The 20328-nt window shown below is 43.8% G+C and overlaps 1 protein-coding gene across 4 annotated transcripts in view; it reads right to left on the bottom strand.

Moving 5' to 3' along the window:
* LOC142572359 (calcitonin gene-related peptide type 1 receptor-like) overlaps nt 1-20328 on the bottom strand; it is a 357475-nt gene that overhangs the window by 90339 nt on the left and 246808 nt on the right. The window lies entirely within an intron of this gene.

Genomic DNA, 20328 nt, shown 5'->3' with positions numbered 1-20328 from the left:
ATTAGGTGACTTCCTCGCAGTGCCCATCTTTCCCCCTTCCCGAGATATTTCTTGGCTAGCTCCCCCGTTTTTTTGTTTTTTTTTTGCAGTTGGGATACATATAATTTATACAGCAATCTGTCCTGCTTAATTAGTTTCTTTTTCTTTTCTTCTCACTCTACGTAAAACTAGACCTGTCACTTCATCTTAGGAAGTTGGCTTCTTTTCTAACAGCGCTTACAAAGAACCAGCGGGAGAAGTAATACGGGGGCCAGGCAAATAAGCATTCACATACAAGAAGGCGCAAGAGCTTTGCAAGACAAAAAGAAAAGCGTATACCATAGGAAACCATTGGAGTGTAAATGAATTCATCCATCATCCGGGAATTCCCACGTTAAATAAATAGTTGGACATAACAGCACAAATGAAAAAAAGAACAACTAAGGAGCTGTAATAACGATTCACCGAACAATTCAAAAAGTTGAAGAAACAAAAGAAAAAAAAAGCCCAGAAAAATCAAGCACCTTCAGCTTCTCGCATTTCGCGCCTGCTGCTTGAAATGAAATCCGACTCGAACAGTTCTTTTCTTTTTTTCATTCCTTCACAACTTTACAGAAAAAAAGTATTTCTGCTAGTCGCCAGTGAAAAATCAACCACATAGAAGCTGGTTTATAATGGTCACCCAGTTTTTTTGTTTTTTTAAATTGTCTCCACCTTGTGGCGAGAGTGGCGCGGAAAACGCCATAGAATTATACTCACTCCTCTCTACTTCGAGTTTAGGCACTCGACATGCCAGGACTCGTTAAACGGCATTTATTTTTGTGTGTCACGTCCGCAATTACGTACCGCTAATGCAACGTTATCACGACACGTCCGCGCAGCGGGTGTCGCTGTACAGTTTTTATTGCGCCGATTCCCTTCGCTTACGCTGCTTGTTTTGTCACCTTTCGCCTGTATTCTTACTTGGTGTTTCCCTTTTACTAGGAAAGGGCTCTACAGAAAAGCGGGTAGTTTGGCGTAACCATATACCCAAGGGTCCAATATCCGGAAATGACTGTGATCACGAAGTGGCTCTGCTTATCATCAGTACGTGTGAGATTCATTTACCATCTCTTCATTGTACCCGTGAAAACAAGACGTCGCCGAATAGGTCACCACTTTAAAGGTAATAAGTTAAGCTGTGCTAGTAAATTACTCTTTCAAAAAAGAAAAGTGTAGGAATCGTCGACAATGAATGCCAATGTAAGCGAACAGAGGAGCAATTTTAGAACGCTATTCGCTTGGTTAAGAAAAAAAGAAAGCCCATATTTTCTTCAGCCAGGATATTTAGGTAGCGCTTATTGTTTCACTGGGCAACTTCGAAGAGAAGAGAGCCGTTAAACAATACATATGTAGTGGTCTCTATTTCTATTGCACAACCCATTACCCAGTGTCCAGAGCCATGCCCGATTACGGGCCCAATGTGGCGCGCTGGATGCTGGAGCAGGGAACTGGCGAGGCATCTGGAAGGCGCTGGGTATACTGGTGCGAAAACCAGTTCTAGAGCGAGAAAAACGTGGTGCCTGGCTGCCGTTTATATATACATACAATATAGCCGTTGTACGTATGTAGTTGTACATATGCAGCCGTTTGTATATATACAACTCTTTCATCTTTCGCTGTTCTCGTTCGCTCGGTTACGCCGTCGCCGCCGCCGACGCTCGCCGCAGGAACGTGCGCATAAGAGCTGCGCTCGAATATCAATCAGTGGCAGGCTTCCTGGGATCCGCTGAAACACGTACGAAGGACAGCTAGGTTTGTTTATTTCGTGTCAAATCCAAAACACTGTGTAGTGGACCGACAAAAAGGTCCGTCCACCGGCCGAAACTGTTGCCTAAAGAAACCAAAAATAATCGTGAATTTGTGCTTCTAATATTTCTATATATACATAAGAGGCCACAAAGTGTGTTTGTTCTTATAAAAAAATTCAGCGACCATTACGATACTCCCTAATGCGAAATTTGAGCGCAGCTCTATATCTGAAAGAAGTATGCCTGTCAATATTTTGTATTATTATTGCATAGGTACACGGTTTATATTAGGAAGAGAACCCTGTGAGTAGCGTGGCTGGCGCGGACAGTCTGTCTACTGCGGCACATTGCAAACGGAGCGAAGTGGCGTGATTGCCTTGCTAATCAGGAGATCGCGAGAGGTAGTGCGTGGGTGACGCGTGAGCGCGATTCACAGCAACCGCCGCAGACAGACCTCCGCTCATGCAGCACTTTGTTTCCCTCTACGGTATTGGCGGACGCGCCCGCCGCATGCCTTATCGATGGCGTCACCGTCGAACGGACGAGAGCGCGCTACTCTGGCACCACCACGTAGTGGTGGTCGCCGCAGAGCCTGTCCTGCGTAGCACTATACGCTTTTCTTCTCACGTTTTCGCCCTACCCACCTCCTCCGCTTTCCTCCTCGCGATCTATTTGCTATCGCCTCTTTCTTCTCCCCCTGCGCTCCGCGTTCTCTCTTTCGTGCTTCGCTGTTCTCGTTCGCTCGGTTACGCCGAGGACGCCGACGCTCAACGCGGGAACGGCCGCCTAAGAGCGGCGCTCTAAAATAGTGCGTAACCTTAATCGTTACGTTTTAGAGGCTTGAAAAATATATTTTTTTTGTCGCTAGGCACGCAAGCGCAAGTAGAAAACAATGAGAAAGAAAGCGTTTCATTTACTGGAGTTGGAGAGGAACGGTATAGCTCAGCTCAGCGACTCCAGGATTGAGAATGGTTCAACTCTCACCATTCCCGAGGAGTTAAAAGGGGTGAAATTAAAGAAGCCTCCACTCTCCGGAATGGAGTGGAAATAGAAAAGGGCTCCGCTCTGCAACTCCAACATCGACTATATACTGGGAGATATAGCCAAGACTTTCACTTGCGGCTCCTTGAATGCGCATGATGCCAGGCTACTGGCTACAACTGTGATGCTAGCTTTCAGACATTGTTTATATATGCCGTTTGTGAAACTCGGAGTGGAAATCTGGATGCCCCAAGAGATGCGTGCTTTCTAGAGTAATAATATGAAAGGATAGTGATTTCTATATCCCTATCTGTAGCGGGGGCCATCATGCTATGTATATGGTTCTACTAGCCACGCGCAAAAGAGTCAGAATTTCGCTTTCAATTTAGGCCCCCTCAAAATGCAGCCGTTAAAGAAGCCGGTCTAGTGAAAGACCGGCAGCAGCCGGTGGTGGCCATGCTGTTATGACACAGATTCTCGCGTGGGTTGGCACCACATTCAACAATGCTGACCAAGAGAAAAAAAAAGTGCCTCGAACCTTCAAAATCTCATATCAGACTGTCCCCCGCTAGGTTTCTATTACCAAGATCGCCACCGCCTAAAGTTGTCCTGTATCTTTCTTTATTTCTTAGCCTTGGAAAGTTTCTATACAGGGAGAAGTACAATATGTAGGTCGCCTAGTGCTAGAAGTGAGTTTTCAATATTACTCTGGCTCGCCCTAGCTTGCACGCGAAGCAGCAAGTATCTTGAGTCTTAATAAATACTCGGCTCACGCAGGGGATCTCGGGCGATCGAGCGAATATTTTTGGTCGAACGCTTTTCACCACAGTGGATGTGGCAGGCGGAGCTTGTTCTTACGAACAGGCTCTGCCTTAACTTAAGCTCTGCAATAACTTTAAGTTTATTAGAAACATAGCCTTCGGCCACAGGCATCGCAGCTGGTCACAGGAAGCCCGCGTTACCGGGAGCAAAGGATGAAAAAGCGCGCGCTTCAAAAGTGGGCGGTGAAGTGCGCTGGGCGTCTCCTTTGCCGGGTCAGGACAGGGAGTGACAGATGTGTTGCATGCATCGGAAGATTTCGTATCTCTGTTTTTTTCTTATTCGCCACACGTTCATGTGCACGTCAAGATTCGAATTGGATCGCTCAACGGATTTTTTTTTCTCGTAGTCGTTACCGTTTATTTGAACTACAGGGTTTTGAGCGATAATTTTTTTTTTTGTGATGCTCGGCTTTTGCCCAGGGACATGCATTTAAGGAGGAATCTGCATTGTCACAGCTCTTAAGCGAGCGATGAAAAATTCTCAGTGATGTGCTGATGAGGACGAAAATTGAAGGCTTCGAAACGTGCTGAATATGAAGGCGGCATTCAGAGCCTGTATTTCGAAAACCGCAGGCAATTATGCCGTCAAGACTCGAGTAATGTAAGCAGGCACGTGCTCCTATAGAAGAATCAGCAATAGCGAACAGCAGTATCAAATATAGCAAAGGAAATAGTAGTACAATTAATTAATTAGTTAATTAATTTTATATAATTAATTATTCCATCAATCAATCAATCAAATGTGTTTATTAAAGGGTCCAGGAACAACCTCGAGGGCTTTGGTGCTGGTGCAATAATAATAATAGGATAACAACAACAACAACAACAACAACAACAACAACAACAACAACAACAACAACAACAACAACAACAACAACAACAACAACAATAATAACAATAATAATAATAACAATAATAATAATAATAATAATAATAATAATAATAATAATAATAATAATAATAATAATAATAATAATAATAATAATAATAATAATAATAATAATAATAATAATAATAATAATAACTTTTATTGACAACGAACCGTGGTTTGTTTTTTACGCCATACATTATGTATAAGCGTCCAATACTTAATCGTTTTATGTATATTTCTCTTTATAATGATGTTTAATGAAGTTATGTATTCTCGTTAGTTAATTCATCTTTGCTTATACTGTTTCACTAATCTGCAACACCACTGTCTGTCTATATTTGATTATTTTTTGTAGTTAGCACATGAGGTCCCCTCGGCAGTTTAAACTCTGGCACCTCCTTCTGTACTAATATTTACCATACACTTTCCTGTATTCAAATACTTTCAATAAAACCTGCAAAACCTTCAAACCTTCAAATAATAATTTATTGCACAAAGGAATATAGAGTACAAGCAACCGGCCTGTCGAAGTCAGTAGTGGCTTTCATAGGCCTAGAATAATAATAAAAATATTAATATGATGACAGCACAGGAGATGACCCTAATGCTACAACGGAGGCTAAGCGTATTTTGAAGATTTTTCTTGCTTTCTATTGTGTCTTCTTTTTTTCTGACAAAAAGTGTCCTTTGGTCTCATGACAACCAAGTTTGACTAAGACTAGGACATCAAAAGGTTTATGCAACGGAACACCGTAAGCAACGCAAGCGAATGAAATCGTCGACCACTTGAACAACTGCGCAATTGTGTGGCGAAACTTGTTCGCAGAGTGATAAGAGGGAACAGTGCGGCTTGGCGGCTCAATCTACGGAGCTTGGCGTACAACAAAAACAATCTAGACGAGGAGCTAAGCACCATGGTACGAGCAACGGAGCGAAAGATGACCGGCTTAAGAGGAACGAAACTGGCTGAACAATCGAGAGTACACATGCGCAGTTGATATAAATGTTTAGCTAAAAGAAATAAATGGAGATATACCAGTCACGTAATCCAATCAATACGTACCCGGTGGACTATTAGAGTGAGAAGTAGGTGCGAAGGTAAAGAAGAATGCAGCTGAACACGAATGCACCAGCAGACATTTGCTAAGACGCGCGTGGGAGTGCCATTGATGGGCGGTAATTCAGGTACCAACGCGTAGTATCTTCTTGACTGTGGACCGGTGCACTGATTGAATCCATCGTGGTAGCATCCTCTCCGTATGCGTTATCCCTCCCTTTCCGTCTTCCTTTCGAGGTATGCTGTTAGTTGTGCTTGGTTTAAAGGGACAGTAAGTGCAAATATTAAGTCGAGCTAGAATGAAAGATTATGCTCTGTACACCTAACGAATTCGTCGTTCAAAATGAAAACAGAGCTTCTGTAAGCGAGAAAATGACGGAAAATAGAAAATGGTAGTGACGCCATCTATTGTCAACCATGGTACCTCTTGCGTGTGGCGTCAGCACTTCTGATTCACAAAGAGCGGCCGCGACCCGCCACTGCGAATGGCACCACTTTTCTCTGTTTACAATGGCCGACGCGGCAACGTGTGGCAATTCACTACCCTGCCGGCTCCGGCACGGGAGGCTCAAGTGACCGTAACTGGCAACTTGAACCCAAGCAGAGGTACAGGTTGACTCACGCAGCCTGAACACCCGCACTCACCAAGCAGTACGCTTCGTGCATACGGGTAAATTAGGAGTCTACAAAAAAACGTAACAACGACATAGAAGGCGGTCATATGGAGGTTACGTCAAGTCCTCCGCTTTGGCGCAGGCGGTTGAAACTGAGAGGCAGAAACGGTTCCTTCGATGGCCATTTCCTAGGCAAAAAATGATATATTGGCATACAGAGAACGATGATAGACTTCCAAACGAATTATTTATCCATCTAGCTCGAGTTAGCACTTTCCTTTAGTGTCCCTTTAACCAATAAAAATTGGATCTTTATGGAATTATCTGATGGCGTTACTTGCAGCAATGCTGGATTGGGAAGCTTAGGTAACGTGCTCAACAAACTACGCGCAATTCTCCATTGTAGGCAGGTTTTCCAAGTTCCACTAAAGCTGCTCCCTGCGAAATGTCTAAGTGGTGCGCCAAATTAGTTTCGTCAGACTTGAAGCACTGTTTAGGTTGACCATCCCTGCCGGGTGCTTTGAATGCATACATCCACATTGCAGGGAATCGATGCGTATCATTTAGTTCCATCGCGCTATGATGTGTGCACGATGGCGTTAACGCCCATAAATGTCGGATGAAATTGAACGCAGGCTCTTCGCTGGGCCAGCGCACCCGCGCTCACATTAAACAGCCTGTGGCACCGCTTTGCCGCTCAGCGCCGCCGCATTGCAAGTACGCGTCGCCGCGACGCGTACTTGCAATGCGGCGAAACATACACCTACGGAAACAGAGGTGCGGGGATTATTCGCTGCAGCTCCTGCACACCGTTGAAAACGTGCAGTTTATTTTCAAATAATTTTAAAACTCCCGTAATGAATGGTAAATCATATAGACGCACAGTATATCTTCTTAAACCTGAGCAGCATCAAGGCGAAAGAAAGTATTACGTGTTTACACGGAATCTGTGTCGTGTCTAGCGATGAAATATTCGTACGTGACGGCTGTAACTTTCGAACTGCTTTATGAGTAATATTTTGCTTGAAGAATTATCGCTGCAGGATACCCCACAATGCCCAAAAAGTTCGTCTTCAAACAAGTTATCTTCACCATGGTTACCCCTGCAAGCAATGCAGAATAATAAATACCAGGGAGTTCGACCGCTCTTTATGTTCCTGCCACAATATTTTTAACAAAGGACACATTCTAACGGCACCGTGAGGCGAGTATTATTAGCTGTAATATACTTATATATACAGCGTGCAGTTGTGAGCCGTTTTGTGGATATGGGGATAGATTGGTCTCGCCGGGAGAAAACAAAATTGGTCGCGAAATATACAGCTTCCACTGTTTATATTGTTTATTATCACCATTACCTTGACGAATATGACACAACATAAAAATTGTAAACAATTTTAGCGATAATAGTATTGCTGGGGCTGCAGTGTTTCAAGGAACAAGGACAATAACAGCAACTAATAACTTTAGAAGGAAGAGAAAAGATGCATTATATTTAATTGTGTCCAACTCCTAAAGACTACAGCGCGATGCAAAAATTAACATAAGAGAGAGCGCGCTGATTCCGGGGACCGGCTAATATTTTGAAGCTAGCATTTAGTGAACCAATGATTACATCATTAAAGCTTTAAGGCACTTGAATGGTAGCTAAAGCGATGACAAGTAAGTCCATCTGTTTACAGTAAAATTTCAAGCTTTTCTAGGTGGTTGCGATATTAATGACGATTGATGATGATTGGAGTTTATAGGCATGGGGGACGTTGTGATATTGTTTGCAGATTTTCTCGAAGTCAGATTTCTTTGTTAATGTTCATAAAATATACCCGTAACTGCGTGGTGTACAATATGTGATGCACGACAATTGCTTTCATTAGAAAAAAATATAAGCAAGTGTCACACGTTTGTAAAACGTGAAGGCGAAAGCCTGATGGCACTCCTGGCACACTTTTTGTCACGATTAAGACAAGGTTATGAAGAAATGTGGCAACTGTGTGCAAAGTGCGCAATCAGGTTTTCGCTTTCACGTTTTGCAAACGTGCAACACTTGCTTATTTTTATATACACCATGTCCGTCGAATGTTTGTCCATCCGAGCGCACGACAGAACTCATCGAAATCATCGCACTGACTGGCAGGGGGTCAGTGCCGTCAGCGCCTTCGCACAGGGAGGGGCAGTGCGGGAACGCTGGCATGATGAGCGGAATCGAAGCCAGCTGCCGGAGAAGGCGATGATGAACGCGCGAGCACGAGCGCGTTTCTGTGATGTGTGCAATCACGCACGCACTAGGCACACGTTTAGGAATCCAGAACCGTGGAAAAGACTTTGAGATTAGCGCTCACACTGCGCGATACCTGCTGCCAACCTCTGATAACAGTGCACCTTTCGATATGTTTTATCTCATGGGAATGCACACTTTGTGGAAAGCGCGAATGATGAACCGAAACGCCAAAACGGTGGTACCTACAAGGGTACATTTTATCCAAATGACACTACACCTAAAACACGTTTATGATGGACTCGATATACAATCGGACTGGTACCTTATTTTGGTGAGGTGCTTATCCTTGCTATCCTTCTAAAGTGAAACCAACGTTTCTACTGACAGTATGAGCGCTGTCTTTTCTGTGTGTGACTTTCACTGTGCGCTCCATTCTCTGACTATGCAGAACTGGTGAATGTTGGGTTGAATGCTACTGTGATAAATACCATGAACGAAAAATGAAAGAAAAAAAAAAGCAGCTGTGGCTTCAGGACAGCGTGCTCGTCTCGCATCCCGGTGGTCCGGGTTCGATTCCCACCCAGATCAAGATGTACCAAAGTTTCTTTTCAACGCTACTAATTTACTTCGTTTACAGGAACCTTCTTCAGAAATGTGACGCCAGTCCGAGCGTTTATTGACATGTTTTTACTCTTCGCGGCGTCGGCTATTTTCCATCACACGGCAATTTCGCCATGGGAACCGCCAACATATAGACACATTGGCCTTACTGAGCATTCTTACAGTAGGGGCTAAAAGATTATATTGTCATCGTCGAAGCGTTGCGTCTGGACAGCTACAGCTCAACTCTTTGAGGTCGTCTTTTTGTCAAAGAAATGCTTTTTGAATGCCAACTTGCTTAAAATATTTCTTTTCTCTCGAAATGCCAATCAGAAGATCGCATCTTCTTGGAAATAAGAAACGATGTTTTTCTCTCTGTTCTTTTTAATTAAAAATGGCGACCCTTTAATGGCCACAGCTGCTCCTCCATACGTAATGCTGACAATAATACAGAAATGTTGTTAAAAAAAATAACCCGTCACACGTTCGGAAAATCCAGAGCTGAGCTAGTCAAAGGATATCAATGAAGTCTGCATACAGTCCTGGACACAGTGGACCATACAGAGGCTACATCTGCTTGTAGCATTACGTTTGAACGTTCTGTGCTGAGAAAATCCCAGTCAAGTTTGAAATTAAGGATAGTGAAATTTTATTGAATCCAGTGACAACGGCCTTTTCTGAAAACCCACACGTTGCTTCATGTTTCAGCGCCTTCGTGTTGCTACTACCGGCGCCAGTCATGGCAAAGTAGAAAAAAAGACGTTATCAATGCTACATGAACAATGCACGAGTCCATCAACCCAACAGGAAATAATGTCCACGCGCACACGAAGAAAACTACCACATGGTTTCTTAAGTATTAGTTCTTCATTTGTTCACACTCATGCAGACATATGTTCAGCTGCAAATATTCAACAAAGTGCATTAATATATATATATATATATATATATATATATATATATAACGTTAAAAAGATACGTTAACAGTTACGTTAAAAAGGCGGGGCTAAAATACACACGGTGAGGGTTTTCGCGTCTGGAAGGTTAGGAGATGTTAGGCTCTCTTACCTAATGACAGAGGGTGGATAGCACCGCTCTGTGCAGTATAGAAATGCCCCGAACCACTGTAACGCGGATCAAGACAGCTCACATTTTGACAACAATAGCTGATAATGAAATGAAACTGAAACATGGTTGCTTGCACGGGTCACTGAGACAAAAGTGTTTCACGGCGCTGTGGCATTTCGCGTTTATCGCTGCGATCGTACTGCGTGCGGAGGAGGTGGCGTCCTTTTGCCAATTTCAAATGGCATTCCGTCTTCTCTTGTCTGTGCGAGCGACGATCTAGAGGCTCTCTGGGTTTCCGTAACTCTTGGTCACAAAATAACCACCGTAGGCGCGCGCTATCGCTCACCCTCTGCACGTCTTTCCCTGACCTACGCGACAGTATAAACCTTGCTCGCGCCTGATTTCCTTCATCTCCCACCTTACTTCTGGGTGATTTTAATCTTCCAAACATAACTTGGAATGAACAGCCTTCTTCTCCCTTTTCGTCACGAGCTAAGGAGCTTTTAGACTTGCGCTCATTTTTTTTCATTGTCACAACTAGTAACACAACCTACACGTGTAGCTTCTAATGCCGCAAGCACCCTTGACCTGGTTTTGACATCCCACCCTGATACAATCTCGGAGATTACACGGCTACCTGGTATATCGCTCCGCGAAACACTCGCCCACCGCGACAGGCTGGTCTGCTTATAAGTCCGTATTCGACACGTACGTAACAGCACTAAAGAATGCTAAATCTAACTTTCTATCAAACGTACTTCCATCAATGCTAAGGACTAACGTTGAAAAGTTTTGGGGTGTAATCAGCTCCATGCATGATGAACACCTAACTCTGGAACACCCATTGGGCATCCTTATTCCTAAGGAACAGTGCCCTGCCGCCCTTAGTGACGCATTTGTGCAAAATTTTTCTGTTCCCTACAATGACCGCCTACGTCCTACTCGCCAGTACGATTATGTAGTTATGCCTCCAGTGATCGTGGATATGGCTGGCGTTGCGAAACTAATTGATTCCATGAAACAACACTCATCGCCTGGTTACGACTCTATTACCTCACAATTTCTGAAAAATACCAACGCCGTTAGTTCAGTTATACTAATAAAGCTTTCTCAGCAATCACTCAATCTTACCAATGGAAAATCGGGAAGGTGGTTGCACTGCATAAATCAGGTAACAAAAATTTAACAGCTAATTATCGGCCCATCTCACTCTCAAGCACTTGCTGTAAATTACTCGAACATATAATTTTCAAACATCTTGTTAGCTTCCTGGAATGCAATGCATTTTTCAGACCAGCTTAGCACGGGTTTAGAAAAACATTTTCATGTGAAATTCAGCTTGCAATCTTTACGCACAAATTGCATCGTATTTCCGATCGTTCGTCATTTGCAGATTGAATTCTTTTTAGACTTCGCTAAAGCATTTGATAAGGTCTGTCATAAACTTCTACTTTATAAACAACGTCAGCTGAACCTTGACACTAACATCGCGAAGTGGATTGAATGCTTCATACCTAATCGCTCTCAATTTGTAAATAAAAACGGCCACAACTCACCACTACGAAACGTAACTTCCGGTGTGTACCTCGAGGTTCAGTACTAGGGCCTCTTTTGTTTCTCATTTATATTAACGAACTCCCTTCCTCACTATCATCTAACATTCACTTATTTGTTGATGAATGTGTTATCTTTCGTGAAGTAACTAATGCAAAGGATGCTAACGGCCTTCAGTCTGATCTAGTTAGTGTAGCTAACTGGTGCGAACATTGGCCAATGGAACAAACGTTGGCAAATGTAAAGTGATGCGTGTATCGCGAATAACTAACAGCATGCATACACATTACCTAAATAATGTTCTCTTGGAATTAGTTCACTCTTATAGATGCCTAGGTGTGCATATCTCTGCTAATTTATCTAGGGATGTTCATACCGACTACTTAATCCGCAATGCTAACCGCTTGCTTAGCTACCTACGCCGTAACTTTACAACTGTCCCGTCATCCATAAAAATGCTTCTTTTACTACCCTTATACGTCCGAAACTTGAACATGCATGCGCTGTTTGGGATCCCGCCATTGACAAACTAATTAATTCATTAGAACTCGTGCAAATTATTTCAATTCGTTTCATCTTACGCAATTACAACAGAACTGCAAGTGTGTCTGCCATGAAAACCAACCTTGCACTTACCCCACTTTCTTATCTTCGTAAAATCGCACGTTTAGTTCTTTTTGATAAATTATACCATCGTTCAACACTCCGCAACGATTTATTTTTCTAGCCACAATACGTATCGCCTCGAATCGACCACCGTTATAAAGTTGGTCTTGAATCATGTCACACTAAAACTTTTTTGTAGTCATTTTTTCTGCGGTCGCTCACGGAATGGAGCCATTTTTCTGGTGAAGTCGTATCCATTTACGATAACGAAAGATTTCGAGCAGCTGTAGCTAACATTGTGTAATTGAAGCATATTATTGTTGTTGTTTACTGTATGGTTGTAACCTAAGTGTTTTTGTATTTAGCGCTTTACTGTCATAGTTCGCTTCCAATTTATCATGACGTTGTTAACCCTAGCTAAATCTGTATAATCAGAAGCCTTTGTACTTAAATGTTCTAACTGCTTATATTTGTTTCTTTTCTCATTTGCTGTAATCCACTCCCCTCTTTAATGCCCATGGCCCTTAGGGTAATAAATAAATAAATAAATAAATAAATAAATAAATAAATAAATAAATAAATAAATAAATAAGTAAATTCTTCCTGTAGTCCCGCGCAAGGCTTAAAAACAACAAACATGTCTGCACCATCGAACTCTTGCTAAACAGACCGTTTCAAAGTTTGTGCGGGCACCATCGACGGTAATTATCAACGTAAAGGAACGACCGAACGCTTCAAGGCACCTATTCGCTTTATTAAAGGAATGATGCACTGGACGACATATTCGTGGCAGTGGGGATATTTTAGTAGCAACTGAATTGCATAATTTTGCAGCAAGAAGAGCCGCTGACCAGCGCGTCTCTAGATGGACGGCGCGTGCGTCTCGAAGCACTATGGCAGTTTGGGTCGGGCAACGAACGTGCCCTGCAACGCGTGCGTGCACGCGTTTTGCGTCGGCGCCTTTGTTGCGACCTCCGAACACCAATTGCCGGCCCTTCACAACCGACCACGAGAACGGGCGAAAGAGCCACGAAAACATATTTGTCCTTCAAATCAAGTGGGAAGTGTTCGCTGAAATTACTGCATACTGCCACGGAAGTCATGCCAAATGACTTTCAGCTTGTTCACTCGTATACTCACCGGAGTATCTTCTGCAGTGAAACGAAAATCGTGCGCAAGATATAGAAGCACTCTGCACCAGTGCTGTACCGGCAGCCTATGTAGGCAGGGAGAAAGAAGACGAGTTTTGCCCCGATTCGGTGTCTGAATTTGATATTTCGTCACTACGCGTCTGATCTTACTCGCTGGCCTCAAAGATAAGCTCGAAGTCGACTAAGCTTGACGCTTCGCAGAATGTTCGAGTGGCAGCCTCGCGGCGTGCCTTCGTTCACGAGCGAGCGTGACGTATCTTGAGGCAGTTCGCTTTGAAGTTTTTCTAACCCGAGCTTGCGTCCACAATAGCTTGATTTTCTGTACCTTTTAGCAGAGCATCGCTCGTACAGGTTGACAGCCAAACAGTGGCATTAATATTAGGTTCTGCGAAGGGATTTACTTGCACTAGTTGCACGAAGCTCATACTTTTTTTTTTACAGAGAAGCTATTAAGGGCTAGTTTCCCCAGGATCGTGTCTATGTGCAGACACAGAACTGCTCATACGTGGGCCGATCCCGAAGATAGTGAAATCTCGGGCTGACCCGCGGCGGAGGTGCAGTTTGCCACTAAAGGTCCCACATAGCTTCGCTGGCCATCCTTCTTCACAAAGTGGTAGGGTACTGAGTTTTTTCTTTCTTTTTTTTGTAGAAGCTTCCAAGTCCTCAACAAATTTATTTGCATGAATAAAAGCTACGTAAATTTGCGTAAAAGCTGCATGAATTTGGTGTGCTTTTAGTGTGCTTATGTGTATACGGCGACATTTCGCGACGCGCCTATTATGTACGATACCCTGAGCATTGTCGGCAAATTTAAAAAAAAAAGTGAAGAAAGAAAAAAGGAAGGAGATTGTAAAAAGGGAAAAAAAAGAGAGAAAACGTCGTTTCTAAGTGCGTGAACTTCCTTTCAAGTGTCCGGTGTTGATGGTTAAAAAAAATAATTTAGTTCTCGATTTTCGCGTGCCAAAGCAACGACTTCATCATGAGGCACGCCGCAGTGGGGGAAGCCGGAATAATTTGAACCACCTTGGGTTCCTTTATCATGCGCCCAATGCACAGGCGTTCTTGCATTTCGTTGCCATATAAGTGCGCCCGCCACGACCGGAATTTGACCTCGCGACCTGGTGCTTATCAGCACAACACTATAGCCATTAAGGAGAACAAAAGTCGTCAAGGCAGGTTCTTCGTGGTCCACACTACTGCGGAAGCTCATATTCTGCAAACATCATCGACAGGATCAAGAGCTATAACAACCTACCCAAGAGGTATAGGCCACTTGAGCGGGCCCTAAGCTTCTGTGAATGGCAGCTAGCATCGGGTTTTTTCCATACCTCAGGGGAGACATGCAAAGATATTATAGGGAACTTCGCTGTAAGCCCATAAGCGGACCAGAGAATGACGTCACGCCGGGCGTGCCGGCATTGCCGGCCGCCGATTTCAGCGGCGTGGCGTGCTGCCCTGGCGCAACCTCGGAGCAATAAAGTTTACGAACCGGCCTCAGCCGAACTTTACGACTGCCGCTAGCGCCAGACCATACACGGTCTTCGCAACGCCGCTCAGATTCCCAGTGTGACTTGTCGACGGAGCGAGGCGCGAATTCATACCCGGTCTCGCTTAGCGGAAGACTGAGCAAGCGCGCCACTGTACCTATACATCGTAAGGCCGTGATTCCCCTCACGTCTGGCGCGTGAATTTCGAATTCAAATACTTCGGTACACCTTTCTGGTCGGTCGGCTCCACGATGCAGCACCGTAAACGCAATAGCCCGGGGAAGTTTCGACAGTCGGCAGGATTACGACTTGGCAATACTAGGCGCAAGTGTGAGCATATACTATGACCCATGGGCAACGCATAAAAAAAAAAGCACTTAAGTCGTAGCGCTAGAGGCAAGGCGCAAGGCCTGTTGCACGGTGATACAAAGTGCCTACTTTGACGCATGTAATTATGCTCTTGCTTAATTATGCCGGGAGCATGTACGGGGCTCGTTATTTCATTAAAGGGGCTCGATCGTTATCATGATCACGAATTGACTAGTCCGACAACAGGGGACTGCTAAAGGACAATTAAAGTTGGCCTAAAGGTCCAGTTCAAGAAAAGAAAAAAAAATTGTCGTCCACCCGACTGTAGCACAATGCTACAAAGAAAAAAAAAACGAAAGAAAACACGCATGCATTTTTCAGAAAAAGAAGCTTCGCATTGCAAGAATGCTTCATACAAGTACGAGAATCGGTTCCCGGACTGACACCTCTTCAGGGTGGTTGTTGTACTGTGTGAACTAAACAGCAAGGCTAGCAGATCGCAGAAGTTTTTGCGGGCTTCCGCCGAACTGATAATCCAGGTCCAGTTCGAGTGCGGAGTTGCGGTGTTCCAGCTAACTGCAGGTGAATGCGCTTGGCGACGTTTTCTCTTAGTGTCGAACGAAATACTAGTTCTAGCGACGCACATATCACCAGGCGCCTGTGGCTCTTTCGCTTCGTGAACTCAATCACTGCGCACGGCGCTTATAAGCATTCGAATCATCGACACGTTTAGATACTTCTACATATTGTAGCGGACGCGTCCGGCAAGATGTTTCGGACTCTTTAATTTTAGACCGTGCGGCCGCAGTTCTTTGTCCCGAGCCGAGCTCTCTTTTCAACGTCTTACTTGTCTTCCTTTTCCTTCCCGTCTTGCCTGTGCTTATTCTGCTGCTACAATATAAACCGAACTCTTCTCCACCACCCACTATACAATGGCATTACCCTGGATAACTCCAATGTTCGGAAATATTTCAGTACAAGCTGAGTAACTCCCGGAAAACGGCCGCACAACCGTAAAAAAGCTGCTTCTGGTTTGAAATTGACGAGCAACACCACAGCAGGAAAGCTTTCACTAGTGGCAACAATGTCCTCTCGAGCGCTCTCGAGGGCGCTTTTACGCTCTCGAAGCAAAGAACTCGTGCCATCGCTTCACTTAGTGGCGGTGTCGTAAAGCATCGGGTGCGTTTCGAAAATTCGAGCGGGGTGACGAACGCGCCGTCTCTGTACGCGCTGACAAAGACATGCGCCGCCGCGTGTGCACTTTGCTGCGAAATTCGCTCGCTAAACGGGCACAAAATTACAAGCGCGTAAAAAAAAAAAAAAAAAAGGCGTTTCGTCAGCTCTCTTGCGCCGCAGTGTTGACGAAACGCTTTCGAAGGCCGCGGAGTTCTGCTTACTGAGCAAGGAGGCGTTGGTAGACGAAGGAGAAAGAGTATACAATGAAATGCCGAGAAAGTGTCTAACGAAAGCGTCTCCCTAAAGTGTGCATCTTCTTATGTGCGTATGTGCGGCTTTCGTCCCCAGCGTACGCAACGTGACGTTGTTTACGTTGATTTTCTAGGGAAGCGAGAGAATGAACTCGTCTGAGACGTCCCGCCGAGGGCAAGGGGGCACACATCATTAGCCATTTCGCCGCATAGCGCTGAGCGAAAAAATAGGAAATTCCTGCAGCAGGCGCTAATCGAGAAACCGTCTTCTCCAGGCCTACTCATCTTTCTTTAAGCGTCTTACGACGCTCTTGGCTTACTCGGAGCCCTGTCAGGAGGTTACTTAGGAAAAAAAAAAGAGAGAAAGCTTGATTTAATTCGTAGCTGTTGCGCAGCGCCAACGGCAGAAACCCAAAGCTCTCACACAAATCATTGATGCAGTCTTGTGTAGGCGCTGCAGCACACGCTTGAAGAGCAGCATACCTGTGCTAGCGGCAGCGCCGATGGCGCGCCGAGCGGGAGGATCGCAAAAAAAAAAAGAAAAAAGCTACGCAGAAGCATAAAGAAACGATGCAGGTGGTTTTTCTCGTGTAACGGTAAGTCAGGCAAAGAAGGCCATGTTCGAAACTCCGGGGATTTTTGTTTTTTGTTTTTGTTACTCTAGTCGCTTGCTCATTTGCCATACACTTGTTCATACATACGTACATCATACATTTGTCAGGCCCGCAAGCTGGATAAGCCGCAGCCTCTGGCATTATGCATCACGCTCCGGGTATTCCTCGGCCAGGCTGCCATACGTGAAAGCACGATTTTGACCGCCGCTAGGGCGAGGGAGCCAAAACATGCTGAGGTCAGGCAATATGCGCTCCGCATATTTAATTTATGCGCACAGGATCTGGAGTGTGTCGCAACGAGACAAGGAGACCTCGGGGTTAAAAACAAAAAATGAGTCGATTACGTCCTCAACCCCACCAATGGTTTCATGCAATAGTGTTGCGGTATGCCTAAACCCATCTGTCAGGTCGCACACGTGTGTTACTAATTTCCCACATGTTCTCGTTTTGATAACAAGCACCGCTAAGAAAATTCCAGGTACATATTGTGAAACAAAGGATTCTTCGCAGTAGAAGGACGGAAAAAAGGGGAGCTTATTGCCCGGAGAACAGTTGGAACCTGTTCATACTATGGCCGTTGGAATCAGTCAGGAAGCATGTGAACGCGAGCACGCCGCTTTCGTTGAACGTGCTAGTCCCCTGTCGTAGTCCTTTTCTTCTAACAGTTAACATATATATATATATATATATATATATATATATATATATATATATATATATATATATATATATGGAGATAAATAAGAGATTGAAGATAGTGAGGTTAACCAGAGTAACCCACCGGTTGGCTATTCTGCATTGAAAGAAATAGCACTAACGATGAAGAAGAAGAAGAAGAAGAAGAAGACGAAGAAGAAGAATTTTATTCATGTATTCAAGAAAATAAAAGCACAGCAACAATATATACAGAAGCAGGTCCCAAAGCTCACTAAAAGAAACGAGCGTAGAAAAATATTATGCCCACACAAACATAATGCGTCTTGGAACAATGACAGTCTTTCGATCAGCCTCGATGCATTTAAAGAAATGCCTCAGCGTCCTTAATGTCAAAACCCTGGTTTAACGTAATGGCTGAGACCAGGACCAAGAATTCTGCTTTCTGTAAACTCTCCCGGCCACGGCAGCCGCATTTCGATGGGGGCGAAATGCGAAAACACCCGTGTACTTAGATTTAGGTGCACGTTAAGGAACCCCAGGCGGTCGAAATTGCCGGAGTCCTCCACTACGGCGTGCCTCATAATCAGAACGTGGTTTTGGCACGTAAAACTACATAATTATTTTCCCTTAAACTCGAGGTGCATACGCCATAAAGACACTATAACAGTGTTGAAATGCCTATCGTATCACTTGGGTTTGTGGTGTCCAATAGTTGCAGTTTGGTTACGCTCTAGTTTAGACGCATTAATCTAGCCAGAAAGCGGAGACGATATTATCCATCACCATGTTATTTTTGTTCACCTTATTGCACATTAAATGAGTAATCATATGCACAACGTAAGCTAACAGCTAACTACATTTAATTTGTTTATCATACTGACAATAATCATGATTTTTTATTTGAATAGCGTTGCAACATTATAAAATGGAGCACCTTCAATTTATCTGTAACTAAGACACATGAACAGTAAGGCTGAGTACCAGTGCGACTTCAGCGAGCGTTATGGACGTAGCCTTCTTGTGAGGACATGAAAAGCTTGCCGAATCACTTATTCTTGCCCGCTTAGGTGTATGGGCCATGCTGCCCACAGCACGTGCAGGAGCATATGGTTGTGAATGCGAATCTTCAGCTACAAGTAAAGGTATGCGCGGTAGACCATTACGTGGCTGCGTTATATTGTGTGCGTGATTCATGTTCAATTAGCTTTTACCTTTACTGTTTCTGTTCGCTTTACGCATCTCGCCTTGTAGGCTGGCCAACCTGAGCTATCTATGGCTAATTTCCAGTTTATTTATATCTATTACAGATCTCTCTACATCTAAATATATTTGGTCGTTATCTATCGGGAATTTATAAACAAATAAGTTATGATTGAAAACAGTTTTTTTTTTCGAAACGCAAATTCTTGTACAATATGCTTCATATCATACAAAAAGAAGTTCTATGCGCTTTCCGCGAGAATTCAGTAGGTTAAGTTTCCAAGAGATGGCTGATTCGTTATCGAGAACATGTCTGAATGGACCTATTATTTCTACTTTCCCAGTATCCAATGACATCACGGCGACGAGACATCGGAAATTTTCATTACATAGAGACTCCATTGAAATATCAATGACATCCTTGACAGGCTTCCAACCTTTCAGGTTTCCACGAAGAAATAAATGGTGCCCATCGCGACAATTAGAAGTGTTGATTACAAGATTACGTTGCCGTATCTTCCCACTAGAGATAGAGTTATCCAAGTCTGGTCTGGTAATATCTGCGCTAGGTCATTTTTATGCAGGCAAATTCATTCTATCGATTATTACTTTTTATTCTGCCACTGGTTCATAGCACACACACACAAAAAAAAAAGGCTTGGTGAAGGTCCACTTTGTAAAACTGATATAAATTTAAGTGCTTCGATCCTACTCTCCATCGGGGCTTCAGCATTATGTTTTATCCATAAGGACGTGTTTGACGATGTGTGTGATTATATTCGTGCTAGAAAACGTTCACTATGCTGATAACAGTGTTCATTTGCATCTCCATTAAAATTCTAAATTACTTCCAGTATAAACTTACGCGGGAATAATTATTTAATTTGTTTTAAATCTAATAATGTATCCATGTCGTGCTAATTATCTAAAAATAATCATTTCATCCTCGATTTTTGAGCGTTTTCCAATTATCAATTCGTCCCTATATACCAGCGCGTTTAAACATCCCCATTATCAGCCCATCTCTCTCTGTGGGTATGTGACGCCATATCTTGAAGACTCATCATGATCATTACGGCGGTGTAAAACCAGACCGGACACCATTGAATGCCGAGCCAATTCAGAGTCGCCACATTTCCAGTTTTGATTACATGCTGTTGCCGTTGTCTTTCTAACTTACGAGAGACAACTTCCCGTTGCAAGGTCGCAAATCCTGGCGCAAAAACAAAAATCATTGTTAAAGCAGAACACCTGTTCACTGCGTATATTGCCAGTCTTTGACCTCACTAAACGGCGTTCTGGCCTCATCTTTCTCGGCTGCTTT

Source organism: Dermacentor variabilis, chromosome 2 (assembly GCF_050947875.1).
Source record: "Dermacentor variabilis isolate Ectoservices chromosome 2, ASM5094787v1, whole genome shotgun sequence".
NCBI lineage: Eukaryota > Metazoa > Arthropoda > Arachnida > Ixodida > Ixodidae > Dermacentor > Dermacentor variabilis.
Note: the sequence above shows the minus strand (reverse complement) of the source record. Positions and strands in the feature narration are given on the sequence as shown.